Here is a 15,382-nt window from a genome sequence, read left to right as displayed (position 1 = left end):
GCTGCCTCTGGCTCCGTGGGCACTGCTGCTTGGCTGGTGGTCTCCGCAGTTTGAATCCAACTCCAAACGTGCTCTCCTTCGAGGAGAAGGCTGATTTGGCATGATGAAGCCCTGTGTGCCCTGGCCATAGCAACCGACCCATAGCCAGCTAGGTGTGACCCACCTAGGGCCTCTCTCCAAAACGGCACAAAACGCGCTCCTAGGAGCTGCATCTGCAAAGGGAAACTGTGCTTGGGGAAGAAACCTCAGCCCCAATGCGTCTTGGCTCAGGATCGCAGCGCTTGCCTAGTTCTCACCTAGCCCTAGGCTCCCCATAGGGCCAAGGAGGGTCTGGGCTGCCTCTGGCTCCGTGGCCTCTGCTGCTTGGCTGGTGGTCTCCGCACCGTGAAACCAACTCCAAACGTGTTCTCCTTGGCGGAGAAGGCTTATTTGGCAGGAAGAAGCCCTGTGTGCACTGGCCCAACAACCCACCCATAGCCAGCTAGGGAGGGACACACCTAGGGCCTGTCTCCGAACAGGCAAGAAATGCGCTCCTAGGAGCTGCACTCTGCAAAGGGAAACTGTGCTCGGGGAACAAACCTCAGCCCCAAGGCGGCTTGGCTCAGGATCGCAGAGCTTGCCTAGTTCTCACCTAGCCCTAGGCTCCCCATAGGGCCAAGGAGGGTCTGGGCTGCCTCTGGCTCCGTGGGCACTGCTGCTTGGCTGGTGGTCTCCGCAGCTGGAAACCAACTCCAAACGTGCTCTCCTTCGAGGAGAAGGCTGATTTGGCATGAAGAAGCCCTGTGTGCCCTGGCCATAGCAACCGACCCATAGCCAGCTAGGTGTGACCCACCTAGGGCCTCTCTCCAAAACGGCACAAAACGCGCTCCTAGGAGCTGCACTCTGCAAAGGGAAACTGTGCTCGGGGAGCAAAGCTCAGCCCCAAGGCGGCTTGGCTCAGAATGGCAGCGCTTGCCTAGTTCTCACCTAGCCCTAGGCTCCCCATAGGGCCAAGGAGGGTCTGGGCTGCCTCTGGCTCCGTGGGCACTGCTGCTTGGCTGGTGGTCTCCGCAGCTTGAAACCACCGCCAAACGTGTTCTGCTTCTTGGAGAAGGCTGATTTGGCAGGAAGAAGCCCTGTGTGCACTGGCCCTTACAACCCACCCATAGCCAGCTAGGGAGGGACCCACCTAGGGCCTAGCTGCGAAACGGCACAAAACGCGCTCCTAGGAGCTGCAGTCTGCAAAGGGAGACTGTGCTCGGGGAACAAAGCTCAGACCCAATGCGGATTGGCTCATGATCACAGTGCTTGCCTAGTTCTCACCTAGGACTAGCTCCCCATAGGGCCAGGGATGGTTTGGGCTGCATATGGCTCCGTGGGCACTGCTGCTTGGCTGGTGGTCTCCGCAGCTGGAACCCAACTCCAAAAGTGTTCTCCTTCGCGGAGAAGGCTGATTTGGCATGAAGACGCCCTGTGTGCACTGGCCCAACAACCCACCCATAGCCAGCTACGAAGGGACCCACCTAGGGCCTCTCTCCGAAACGGCACAAAACGCGCTCCTAGGAGCTGCAGTCTGCAAAGGGAGACTGTGCTCCGGGAACAAACCTCAGCGCCATTGCGCCTTGGCTCAGGATCGCAGCGCTTGCCTAGTTCTCACCTAGGACTATCTCCCCATTGGGCCAAGGAAGGTTTGGGCTGCCTCTGGCTCCGTGGGCACTGCTGCTTGCCTGGTGGTCTCCGCAGCTGGAAACCAACTCCAAACGTGTTCTCCTTGGCGGAGAAGGCTGACTTGGCATGAAGAAGCCCTGTGTGCACTGGCCCTAGCAACCCACCTATAGCCAGCTACGGAGGGACCCACCTAGGGTCTATCTCCGAACAGGCACAAAATGCGCTCCTAGGAGCTGCACTCTGCAAAGGGAAACTGTGCTCGGGGAACAAACATCAGCCACAATGCGGATTGGCTCAGGATCGCAGCGCTTGCCTAGTTCTCACCTAGCCCTATGCTCCCCATAGGGCCAAGGAGGTTCTGGGCTGCCTCTGGCTCCGTGGGCACTGCTGCTTGGCTGGTGGTCTCCGCAGCTTGAAACCACCGCCAAACGTGTTCTCCTTGGCAGAGAAGGCTGATTTGGCAGGAAGAAGCCCTGTGTGCACTGGCCCTAACAACCCACCCATAGCCAGCTAGGGAGGGACCCACCTAGGGCCTAGCTGCGAAACGGCACAAAACGCGGTCCTAGGAGCTGCAGTCTCCAAAGGGAAACTGTGCTCGGGGAACAAACCTCAGCCCCAATGCGTCTTGGCTCAGGATCGAAGTGCTTGCCTAGTTCTCACCTAGGACTATCTCCCCATAGGGCCAAGGAGTGTTTGGGCTGCCTCTGGCTCCGTGGGCACTGCTGCTTGCCTGGTGGTCTCCGCAGCTTGAAACCAACTCCAAACGTGTTCTCCTTCGCGGAGAAGGCTGATTTGGCATGAAGAGGCCCTGTGTGCACTGGCCCAAGCAACCACCCATAGCCAGCTAGGGAGGGACACACCTAGGGCCTATCTCCGACAGGGCACAAAACGCGCTCCTAGGAGCTGCACTCTGCAAAGGGAAACTGTGCTCGGGGAACAAAGCTCAGCCCCAAGGCGGCTTGGCTCAGGATGACAGCGCTTACCTAGTTCTCACCTAGCCCTAGGCTCCCCATAGGGCCAAGGTGGGTCTGGGCTGCTTCTGGCTCCGTGGGCACTGCTGCTTGGCTGGTGGTCTCCGCAGCTTGAAACCAACTCCTAACGTGTTCTCCTTCGCGCAGAAGGCTGACTTGGCATGAAGAAGCCCTGTGTGCACTGGCCCTAGCAACCCACCCATAGCCAGCTAGGGAGGGACCCACCTAGGGTCTATCTCCGAACAGGCACAAAACGCGCTCCTAGGAGCTGCACTCTGCAAAGGGAAACTGTGCTCGGGGAACAAAGCTCAGCCCCAAGTCTCCTTGGATCAGGATCGCTGCGCTTGCCTAGTTCTCACCTAGCCCTAGGCTCCCCATAGGGCCAAGGAGGGTCTGGGCTGCCTCTGGCTCCGTGGGCACTGCTGCTTGGCTGGTGGTCTCCGCAGCTTGAAACCACCGCCAAACGTGTTCTCCTTCACGGAGAAGGCTGATTTGGCAGGAAGAAGCCCTGTGTGCACTGGCCCTAACAACCCACCCATAGCCAGCTAGGCAGGGACCCACCTAGGGCCTAGCTGCGAAACGGCACAAAACGCGCTCCTAGGAGCTGCAGTCTCCAAAGGGAAACTGTGCTCGGGGAACAAACCTCAGCCCCAATGCGTCTTGGCTCTGGATCGAAGTGCTTGCCTAGTTCTCACCTAGGACTATCTCCCCATAGGTCCAAGGAGGGTTTGGGCTGCCTCTGGCTCTGTGGGCACTGCTGCTTGCCTGGTGGTCTCCGCAGCTTGAAACCAACTCCAAACGTGTTCTCCTTCGCGGAGAAGGCTGACTTGGCATGAAGAAGCCCTGTGTGCACTGGCCCTAGCAACCCACCCATAGCCAGCTAGGGAGGGATCTACCTAGGGTATATCTCCGAACAGGCACAAAACGCGCTCCTAGGAGCTGCACTCTGCAAAGGGAAACTGTGCTCGGGGAACAAACCTCAGCCACAACGCGGATTGGCTCAGGATCGCAGCGCTTGCCTAGTTCTCACCTAGCCCTAGGCTCCCCATAGGGCCAAGGAGGGTCTGGGCTGCCTCTGGCTCCGTGGGCACTGCTGCTTGGCTGGTGGTCTCCGCAGCTGGAAACCAACTCCAAACGTGTTCTCCTTCGCGGAGAAGGCTGATTTGGCAGGAAGAAGCCCTGTGTGCACTGGCCCATCAACCCACCCATAGCCAGCTAGGGAGGGACCCACCTAGGGCCTAGCTGTGAAACGGCACAAACCGGGCTCCTAGGAACTGCACTCTGCAAAGGGAAACTATGCTTGGGGAACAAACCTCAGCCCCAAATCGGCTTGGCTCAAGATCGCAGTGCTCGCCTAGTTCTCACCTAGCCCTTGGCTCCCCATTGGGCCAAGGAGGGTCTGGGCTGCCTCTGGCTACGTGGGCACTGCTTCTTGGCTGGTGGTCACCGCAGCTTGAAACCAACTCCTAACGTGTTCTCCTTCGCGCAGAAGGCTGACTTGGCATGAAGAAGCCCTGTGTGCACTGGCCCTAGCAACCCACCCATAGCCAGCTAGGGAGGGACCCACCTAGGGTCTATCTCCGAACAGGCACAAAACGCGCTCCTAGGAGCTGCACTCTGCAAAGGGAAACTGTGCTCGGGGAACAAAGCTCAGCCCCAAGTCTCCTTGGATCAGGATCGCTGCGCTTGCCTAGTTCTCACCTAGCCCTAGGCTCCCCATAGGGCCAAGGAGGGTCTGGGCTGCCTCTGGCTCCGTGGGCACTGCTGCTTGGCTGGTGGTCTCCGCAGCTTGAAACCACCGCCAAACGTGTTCTCCTTCACGGAGAAGGCTGATTTGGCAGGAAGAAGCCCTGTGTGCACTGGCCCTTACAACCCACCCATAGCCAGCTAGGCAGGGACCCACCAAGGGCCTAGCTGCGAAACGGCACAAAACGCGCTCCTAGGAGCTGCAGTCTCCAAAGGGAAACTGTGCTCGGGGAACAAACCTCAGCCCCAATGCGTCTTGGCTCTGGATCGAAGTGCTTGCCTAGTTCTCACCTAGGACTATCTCCCCATAGGTCCAAGGAGGGTTTGGGCTGCCTCTGGCTCCGTGGGCACTGCTGCTTGGCTGGTGGTCTCCGCAGCTTGAAACCACCGCCAAACGTGTTCTCCTTCACGGAGAAGGCTGATTTGGCAGGAAGAAGCCCTGTGTGCACTGGCCCTAACAACCCACCCATAGCCAGCTAGGCAGGGAACCACCTAGGGCCTATCTCCGATACGGCAAAAAACGCGCTCCCAGGAGCTGCACTCTGCAAAGGGAAACTGTGCTCGGGGAGCAAACCTTGGCCCCAATTCAGTTTGGCTCAAGATCGCAGCGCTTGCCTAGTTCTCACCTAGCCGTAGGCTGCCCACAGGGCCAAGGAGGGTCTGGGCTGCCTCTGGCTCCGTGGGCATAGCTGCTTGGATGGTGGTCTCCGCAGCTGGAAACGAACTCCAATCGTGTTCTCCTTCATGGAGAAGGCTGATTTGGCATGAAGAAGCCCTGTGTGCACTGGTCGCAGCAACCCACCCTTATCCCGCTAGGGATGGACCCACCTAGGGCCTGTCTCCGAACAGGCAAGAAATGCGCTCCTAGGAGCTGCACTCTGCAAAGGGAAACTGTGCTCGGGGAACAAACCTCAGCCCCAAGGCGGCTTGGCTCAGGATCGCAGAGCTTGCTTAGTTCTCACCTAGCCCTAGGCTCCCCATAGGGCCAAGGAGGGTCTGGGCTGCCTCTGGCTCCGTGGGCACTGCTGCTTGGCTGGTGGTCTCCGCAGTTTGAATCCAACTCCAAACGTGCTCTCCTTCGAGGAGAAGGCTGATTTGGCATGAAGAAGCCCTGTGTGCCCTGGCCATAGCAACCGACCCATAGCCAGCTAGGTGTGACCCACCTAGGGCCTCTCTCCAAAACGGCACAAAACGCGCTCCTAGGAGCTGCATCTGCAAAGGGAAACTGTGCTTGGGGAAGAAACCTCAGCCCCAATGCCTCTTGGCTCAGGATCGCAGCGCTTGCCTAGTTCTCACCTAGCCCTAGGCTCCCCATAGGGCCAAGGAGGGTCTGGGCTGCCTCTGGCTCCGTGGCCTCTGCTGCTTGGCTGGTGGTCTCCGCACCGTGAAACCAACTCCAAACGTGTTCTCCTTGGCGGAGAAGGCTTATTTGGCAGGAAGAAGCCCTGTGTGCACTGGCCCAACAACCCACCCATAGCCAGCTAGGGAGGGACACACCTAGGGCCTGTCTCCGAACAGGCAAGAAATGCGCTCCTAGGAGCTGCACTCTGCAAAGGGAAACTGTGCTCGGGGAACAAACCTCAGCCCCAAGGCGGCTTGGCTCAGGATCGCAGAGCTTGCCTAGTTCTCACCTAGCCCTAGGCTCCCCATAGGGCCAAGGAAGGTCTGGGCTGCCTCTGGCTCCGTGGGCACTGCTGCTTGGCTGGTGGTCTCCGCAGCTGGAAACCAACTCCAAACGTGCTCTCCTTCGAGGAGAAGGCTGATTTGGCATGAAGAAGCCCTGTGTGCCCTGGCCATAGCAACCGACCCATAGCCAGCTAGGTGTGACCCACCTAGGGCCTCTCTCCAAAACGGCACAAAACGCGCTCCTAGGAGCTGAACTCTGCAAAGGGAAACTGTGCTCGGGGAGCAAAGCTCAGCCCCAAGGCGGCTTGGCTCAGAATGGCAGCGCTTGCCTAGTTCTCACCTAGCCCTAGGCTCCCCATAGGGCCAAGGAGGGTCTGGGCTGCCTCTGGCTCCGTGGGCACTGCTGCTTGGCTGGTGGTCTCCGCAGCTTGAAACCAACTCCAAACGTGTTCTGCTTCTTGGAGAAGGCTGATTTGGCAGGAAGAAGTCCTGTGTGCACTGGCCCTTACAACCCACCCATAGCCAGCTAGGGAGGGACCCACCTAGGGCCTAGCTGCGAAACGGCACAAAACGCGCTCCTAGGAGCTGCAGTCTCCAAAGGGAAACTGTGCTCAGGGAACAAACCTCAGACCCAATGCGGATTGGCTCATGATCACAGTGCTTGCCTAGTTCTCACCTAGGACTAGCTCCCCATAGGGCCAGGGATGGTTTGGGCTGCATATGGCTCCGTGGGCACTGCTGCTTGGCTGGTGGTCTCCGCAGCTGGAAACCAACTCCAAAAGTGTTCTCCTTCGCGGAGAAGGCTGATTTGGCATGAAGAAGCCCTGTGTGCACTGGCCCAACAACCCACCCATAGCCAGCTACGAAAGGACCCACCTAGGGCCTCTCTCCGAAACGGCACAAAACGCGCTCCTAGGAGCTGCAGTCTGCAAAGGGAGACTGTGCTCCGGGAACAAACCTCAGCGCCATTGCGCCTTGGCTCAGGATCGCAGCGCTTGCCTAGTTCTCACCTAGGACTATCTCCCCATAGGGCCAAGGAAGGTTTGGGCTGCCTCTGGCTCCGTGGGCACTGCTGCTTGCCTGGTGGTCTCCGCAGCTGGAAACCAACTCCAAACGTGTTCTCCTTGGCGGAGAAGGCTGACTTGGCATGAAGAAGCCCTGTGTGCACTGGCCCTAGCAACCCACCTATAGCCAGCTACGGAGGGACCCACCTAGGGTCTATCTCCGAACAGGCACAAAATGCGCTCCTAGGAGCTGCACTCTGCAAAGGGAAACTGTGCTCGGGGAACAAACATCAGCCACAATGCGGATTGGCTCAGGATCGCAGCGCTTGCCTAGTTCTCACCTAGCCCTATGCTCCCCATAGGGCCAAGGAGGTTCTGGGCTGCCTCTGGCTCCGTGGGCACTGCTGCTTGGCTGGTGGTCTCCGCAGCTTGAAACCACCGCCAAACGTGTTCTCCTTGGCAGAGAAGGCTGATTTGGCAGGAAGAAGCCCTGTGTGCACTGGCCCTAACAACCCACCCATAGCCAGCTAGGGAGGGACCCACCTAGGGCCTAGCTGCGAAACGGCACAAAACGCGGTCCTAGGAGCTGCAGTCTCCAAAGGGAAACTGTGCTCGGGGAACAAACCTCAGCCCCAATGCGTCTTGGCTCAGGATCGAAGTGCTTGCCTAGTTCTCACCTAGGACTATCTCCCCATAGGGCCAAGGAGTGTTTGGGCTGCCTCTGGCTCCGTGGGCACTGCTGCTTGCCTGGTGGTCTCCGCAGCTTGAAACCAACTCCAAACGTGTTCTCCTTCGCGGAGAAGGCTGATTTGGCATGAAGAGGCCCTGTGTGCACTGGCCCAAGCAACCACCCATAGCCAGCTAGGGAGGGACACACCTAGGGCTTATCTCCGACAGGGCACAAAACGCGCTCCTAGGAGCTGCACTCTGCAAAGGGAAACTGTGCTCGGGGAACAAAGCTCAGCCCCAAGGCGGCTTGGCTCAGGATGACAGCGCTTGCCTAGTTCTCACCTAGCCCTAGGCTCCCCATAGGGCCAAGGTGGGTCTGGGCTGCTTCTGGCTCCGTGGGCACTGCTGCTTGGCTGGTGGTCTCCGCAGCTTGAAACCAACTCCTAACGTGTTCTCCTTCGCGCAGAAGGCTGACTTGGCATGAAGAAGCCCTGTGTGCACTGGCCCTAGCAACCCACCCATAGCCAGCTAGGGAGGGACCCACCTAGGGTCTATCTCCGAACAGGCACAAAACGCGCTCCTAGGAGCTGCACTCTGCAAAGGGAAACTGTGCTCGGGGAACAAAGCTCAGCCCCAAGTCTCCTTGGATCAGGATCGCTGCGCTTGCCTAGTTCTCACCTAGCCCTAGGCTCCCCATAGGGCCAAGGAGGGTCTGGGCTGCCTCTGGCTCCGTGGGCACTGCTGCTTGGCTGGTGGTCTCCGCAGCTTGAAACCACCGCCAAACGTGTTCTCCTTCACGGAGAAGGCTGATTTGGCAGGAAGAAGCCCTGTGTGCACTGGCCCTAACAACCCACCCATAGCCAGCTAGGCAGGGACCCACCTAGGGCCTAGCTGCGAAACGGCACAAAACGCGCTCCTAGGAGCTGCAGTCTCCAAAGGGAAACTGTGCTCGGGGAACAAACCTCAGCCCCAATGCGTCTTGGCTCTGGATCGAAGTGCTTGCCTAGTTCTCACCTAGGACTATCTCCCCATAGGTCCAAGGAGGGTTTGGGCTGCCTCTGGCTCCGTGGGCACTGCTGCTTGCCTGGTGGTCTCCGCAGCTTGAAACCAACTCCAAACGTGTTCTCCTTCGCGGAGAAGGCTGACTTGGCATGAAGAAGCCCTGTGTGCACTGGCCCTAGCAACCCACCCATAGCCAGCTAGGGAGGGATCTACCTAGGGTATATCTCCGAACAGGCACAAAACGCCCTCCTAGGAGCTGCACTCTGCAAAGGGAAACTGTGCTCGGGGAACAAACCTCAGCCACAACGCGGATTGGCTCAGGATCGCAGCGCTTGCCTAGTTCTCACCTAGCCCTAGGCTCCCCATAGGGCCAAGGAGGGTCTGGGCTGCCTCTGGCTCCGTGGGCACTGCTGCTTGGCTGGTGGTCTCCGCAGCTTGAAACCAACTCCAAACGTATTCTCCTTGGCGGAGAAGGCTGATTTGGCAGGAAGAAGCCCTGTGTGCACTGGCCCATCAACCCACCCATAGCCAGCTAGGGAGGGACCCACCTAGGGCCTAGCTGTGAAACGGCACAAACCGGGCTCCTAGGAACTGCACTCTGCAAAGGGAAACTATGCTTGGGGAACAAACCTAAGCCCCAAATCGGCTTGGCTCAAGATCGCAGTGCTCGCCTAATTCTCACCTAGCCCTTGGCTCCCCATTGGGCCAAGGAGGGTCTGGGCTGCCTCTGGCTACGTGGGCACTGCTTCTTGGCTGGTGGTCACCGCAGCTTGAATCCAACTCCAAATGTGTTCTCCTTAGTGGAGTAGGCTGATTTGGCATGACGAAGCCCTGTGTGCACTTGCCCTAGCAACCCACCCATAGCCAGCCAAGGAGGGACCCACCTAGGGCCTATCTCCGACAGGGCACAAAACGTGCACCTAGGAGCTGCACTCTGCAAAGGGAAACTGTGCTCGGGGAACAAACCTCAGCCGCAGTGCGGATTGGCTCAGAATCGCAGCGCTTGCCTAGTTCTCACCTAGCCCTAGGCTCCCCATAGGGCCAAGGAGGGTCTGGGCTGACTCTGGCTCCGTGGGCACTGCTGCTTGGCTGGTGGTCTGCACAGCTTGAAACCAACTCTAAAGGTGTTCTCCTTCACGGAGAAGCCTGATTTGGCATGAAGAAACCCTGTGTGCACTGGCCCAACTACCCACCCATAGCAAGCTATGGAGGGAACCACCTAGGGCCTATCTCCTATAGGGCAAAAAACGCGCTCCCAGGAGCTGCGTTCTGCAAAGGGAAACTGTGCTCGGGGAGCAAACCTCGGCCCCAATTCGGTTTTGCTCAAGATCGCAGCGCATGACTATTTCTCACCTAGCCCTTGGCTCCCCATAGGGCCAAGGAGGGTCTGGGCTGCCTCTGGCTCCGTGGGCACTGCTGCTTGGCTGGTGGTCTCCGCAGCTGGAAACCAACTCCAAACGTGTTCTCCTTCGCGGAGAAGGCTGATTTGGCATGACGAAGCCCTGTGTGCACTGGCCCTAGCAACCCACACATAGCCAGCTAGGGAGGGACCCACCTAGGGCATATCTCTTAACAGGCACAAAAGGCGCTCCTAGGAGCTGCACTCTGCAAAGGGAAACTGTGCTCGGGGAACAAAGCTCAGCCCCAAGGCGGCTTGGCTCAGGATCGCTGCGCTTGCCTAGTTGTCAACTAGCCCTAGGCTCCCCATAGGGCCAAGGAGGGTCTGGGCTGCCTTTGGCTCTGTGGGCACTGATACTTGGCTGGTGGTCTCCGCACCTTGAATCCAACTCCAAAAGTGTTCTCCTTTGTGGAGAAGGCTGATTTGGCATGAAGAAGCCCTGTGGCACTGGCCCAACAACCCACCCATAGCCAGCTAGGGAGGGACCCACCTAGGGCCTAGCTGCGAAACGGCACAAAACGCGCTCCTAGGAGCTGCACTCTGCAAAGGGAAACTGTGCTCGGGGAACAAAGCTCAGCCCCAAGGCGGCTTGGCTCAGGATGGCAGCGATTGCCTAGTTCTCACCTAGCCATAGGCTGCCCACAGGGCCAAGGAGGGTCTGGGCTGCCTCTGGCTCCGTGGGCATAGCTGCTTGGATGGTGGTCTCCGCAGCTGGAAACCAACTCCAATCGTGTTCTCCTTCATGGAGAAGGCTGATTTGGCATGACGAAGCCCTGTGTGCACTGGCCCTAGCAACCCACCCATAGCCAGCTAGGGAGGGACCCACCTAGGGCCTATCTCCGACAGGGCAAAAAACGCGCACCTAGGACTGGCAATCTACAAAGGGAAACTGTGCTCGGGGATCAAAGCTCAGCCCAGTATGCCTTGGCTCAGGATCGCAGCGCTTGCCTAGTTCTCACCTAGCCCTAGGCTCCCCATAGGGCCAAGGAGGGTCTGGGCTGCCTCTGGCTCCGTGGGCACTGCTGCTTGGCTGGTGGTCTCCGCAGCTGGAAACCAACTCCAAACGTGTTCTCCTTGGCGGAGAAGGCTGATTTGGCAGGAAGAAGCCCTGTGTGCACTGGCCCAGCAACGCACCCATAGCCAGCTAGGGAGGGACCCACCTAGGGCCCAGCTGCGAAACGGCACAAAACGCGCTCCCAGGAGCTCCGTTCTGCAAAGGGAAACTGTGCTCGGGAACAAACCTCAGCCCCAATGCGGTTTGGCTCAAGATCGCAGCGCATGACTAGTTCTCACCTAGCCCTAAGCTCCCCATAGTGCCAAGGATGGTCTGGGCTGCCTCTTGCTCCGTGGGCACTGCTGCTTGGCTGGTGGTCTCCGCAGCTTGAAACCAACTCCAAACGTGTTCTCCTTCGCGGAGAAGGCTGATTTGGCATGACGAAACCCTGTGTGCACTGGCCCTAGCAACCCACCCATAGCCAGCTAGGGAGGGACCCACCTAGGGCCTATCTTATAACAGGCACAAAAGGCGCTCCTAGGAGCTGCACTCTGCAAAGAGAAACTGTGCTTGGGGAACAAACCTCAGCCCCTAGGCGGCTTGGATTAAGGATGGCAGCGCTTGCCTAGTTCTCACCTAGCCCTAGGCTCCCCATAGGGCCAAGGAGGGTCTGGGCTGCATATGGCTCCGTGGGCACAGCTGCTTCGATGGTGGTATCCGCAGCTGGAAACCAACTCCAAACGTGTTCTCCTTCATGGAGAAGGCTGATTTGGCATGAAGAAGCCCTGTGTGCACTGGCCCAAAAACCCACACATAGCCAGCTAGGGAGGGACCCACATAGGGCCTATCTCCGAAACGGAACAAAACGGGCTCCTAGGAGCTGCAGTCTGCAAAGGGAAACTGTGCTCGGGGAAGAAACCTCAGCCCCAATGCGACTTGGCTCAGGATGGCAGCGCTTGCCTAGTTCTCACCTAGCCCTAGGCTCCCCACAGTGCCAAGGAGGGTCAGGGCTGCCTCTGGCTCCGTGGGCACTGCTGCATGGCTGGTGGTCTCCGCAGCTGGAAACCAACTCCAAACGTGTTCTCCTTCGCGGAGAATCCTGATTTGGCAGGAAGAAGCCCTGTGTGCACTGGCCCAACAACCCACCCATAGCCAGCTAGGGAGGGACCCACCTTGGGCCTATCTCCGACACGGCACAAAACGCGCTCCTAGGAGCTGCACTCTGCAAAGGGAAACTGTGCTCAGGGAGCAAACCTCAGCCCCAATGCGGTTTGGCTCAAGATCGCAGCGCTTGCCTAGTTCTCACCTAGCCCTAGGCTCCCCATAGGGCCAAGGAGGGTCTGGGCTGCCTCTGGCTCCGTGGGCACTGCTGCTTGGCTGGTGGTCTCCGCAGCTTGAATCCAACCGCAAATGTATTCTCCTTCATGGAGAAGGCTGATTTGGCATGACGAAGCCCTGTGTGCACTGGCGCTAGCAACCCACCCAGAGCAAGCTAGGGAGGGACCTACCTAGGACCTAGCTGTGAAACGGCACAAAACGGGCTCCTAGGAACTGCACTCTGCAAAGGGAAACTATGCTCGGGGAACAAACCTCAGCCCCAATGCGGCTTGGCTAAGGATCGCCGTGCTTGCCGAGTTCTCACCTAGCCCTAGGCTCCCCATAGGGCCAAGGAGGGTCTGGGCTGCCTCTGGCTCCGTGGGCACTGCTGCTTGGCTGGTGGTCTCCGCAGCTTGAAACCACCGCCAAACGTGTTCTCCTTGGCAGAGAAGGCTGATTTGGCAGGAAGAAGCCCTGTGTGCACTGGCCCTAACAACCCACCCATAGCCAGCTAGGGAGGGACCCACCTAGGGCCTAGCTGCGAAACGGCACAAAACGCGGTCCTAGGAGCTGCAGTCTCCAAAGGGAAACTGTGCTCGGGGAACAAACCTCAGCCCCAATGCGTCTTGGCTCAGGATCGAAGTGCTTGCCTAGTTCTCACCTAGGACTATCTCCCCATAGGGCCAAGGAGTGTTTGGGCTGCCTCTGGCTCCGTGGGCACTGCTGCTTGCCTGGTGGTCTCCGCAGCTTGAAACCAACTCCAAACGTGTTCTCCTTCGCGGAGAAGGCTGATTTGGCATGAAGAGGCCCTGTGTGCACTGGCCCAAGCAACCACCCATAGCCAGCTAGGGAGGGACACACCTAGGGCTTTATCCGACAGGGCACAAAACGCGCTCCTAGGAGCTGCACTCTGCAAAGGGAAACTGTGCTCGGGGAACAAAGCTCAGCCCCAAGGCGGCTTGGCTCAGGATGACAGCGCTTGCCTAGTTCTCACCTAGCCCTAGGCTCCCCATAGGGCCAAGGTGGGTCTGGGCTGCTTCTGGCTCCGTGGGCACTGCTGCTTGGCTGGTGGTCTCCGCAGCTTGAAACCAACTCCTAACGTGTTCTCCTTCGCGCAGAAGGCTGACTTGGCATGAAGAAGCCCTGTGTGCACTGGCCCTAGCAACCCACCCATAGCCAGCTAGGGAGGGACCCACCTAGGGTCTATCTCCGAACAGGCACAAAACGCGCTCCTAGGAGCTGCACTCTGCAAAGGGAAACTGTGCTCGGGGAACAAAGCTCAGCCCCAAGTCTCCTTGGATCAGGATCGCTGCGCTTGCCTAGTTCTCACCTAGCCCTAGGCTCCCCATAGGGCCAAGGAGGGTCTGGGCTGCCTCTGGCTCCGTGGGCACTGCTGCTTGGCTGGTGGTCTCCGCAGCTTGAAACCACCGCCAAACGTGTTCTCCTTCACGGAGAAGGCTGATTTGGCAGGAAGAAGCCCTGTGTGCACTGGCCCTAACAACCCACCCATAGCCAGCTAGGCAGGGACCCACCTAGGGCCTAGCTGCGAAACGGCACAAAACGCGCTCCTAGGAGCTGCAGTCTCCAAAGGGAAACTGTGCTCGGGGAACAAACCTCAGCCCCAAGGCGTCTTGGCTCTGGATCGAAGTGCTTGCCTAGTTCTCACCTAGGACTATCTCCCCATAGGTCCAAGGAGGGTTTGGGCTGCCTCTGGCTCCGTGGGCACTGCTGCTTGCCTGGTGGTCTCCGCAGCTTGAAACCAACTCCAAACGTGTTCTCCTTCGCGGAGAAGGCTGACTTGGCATGAAGAAGCCCTGTGTGCACTGGCCCTAGCAACCCACCCATAGCCAGCTAGGGAGGGATCTACCTAGGGTATATCTCCGAACAGGCACAAAACGCCCTCCTAGGAGCTGCACTCTGCAAAGGGAAACTGTGCTCGGGGAACAAACCTCAGCCACAACGCGGATTGGCTCAGGATCGCAGCGCTTGCCTAGTTCTCACCTAGCCCTAGGCTCCCCATAGGGCCAAGGAGGGTCTGGGCTGCCTCTGGCTCCGTGGGCACTGCTGCTTGGCTGGTGGTCTCCGCAGCTGGAAACCAACTCCAAACGTGTTCTCCTTGGCGGAGAAGGCTGATTTGGCAGGAAGAAGCCCTGTGTGCACTGGCCCATCAACCCACCCATAGCCAGCTAGGGAGGGACCCACCTAGGGCCTAGCTGTGAAACGGCACAAACCGGGCTCCTAGGAACTGCACTCTGCAAAGGGAAACTATGCTTGGGGAACAAACCTAAGCCCCAAATCGGCTTGGCTCAAGATCGCAGTGCTCGCCTAGTTCTCACCTAGCCCTTGGCTCCCCATTGGGCCAAGGAGGGTCTGGGCTGCCTCTGGCTACGTGGGCACTGCTTCTTGGCTGGTGGTCACCGCAGCTTGAATCCAACTCCAAATGTGTTCTCCTTAGTGGAGTAGGCTGATTTGGCATGACGAAGCCCTGTGTGCACTTGCCCTAGCAACCCACCCATAGCCAGCCAAGGAGGGACCCACCTAGGGCCTATCTCCGACAGGGCACAAAACGTGCACCTAGGAGCTGCACTCTGCAAAGGGAAACTGTGCTCGGGGAACAAACCTCAGCCGCAGTGCGGATTGGCTCAGAATCGCAGCGCTTGCCTAGTTCTCACCTAGCCCTAGGCTCCCCATAGGGCCAAGGAGGGTCTGGGCTGACTCTGGCTCCGTGGGCACTGCTGCTTGGCTGGTGGTCTGCACAGCTTGAAACCAACTCTAAAGGTGTTCTCCTTCACGGAGAAGCCTGATTTGGCATGAAGAAACCCTGTGTGCACTGGCCCAACTACCCACCCATAGCAAGCTATGGAGGGAACCACCTAGGGCCTATCTCCTATAGGGCAAAAAACGCGCTCCCAGGAGCTGCGTTCTGCAAAGGGAAACTGTGCTCGGGGAGCAAACCTCGGCCCCAATTCGGTTTTGCTCAAGATCGCAGCGCATGACTATTTCTCAC

Source organism: Sus scrofa, chromosome 6, assembly GCF_054392235.1.
Source record: "Sus scrofa isolate SSC_HxYL_T2T_F1_AM1 chromosome 6, Sscrofa_HxYL_maternal_Yorkshire_Landrace_v2.0, whole genome shotgun sequence".
Classification (NCBI taxonomy): Eukaryota; Metazoa; Chordata; class Mammalia; order Artiodactyla; family Suidae; genus Sus; species Sus scrofa.
This window is presented reverse-complemented; position numbering follows the sequence as displayed.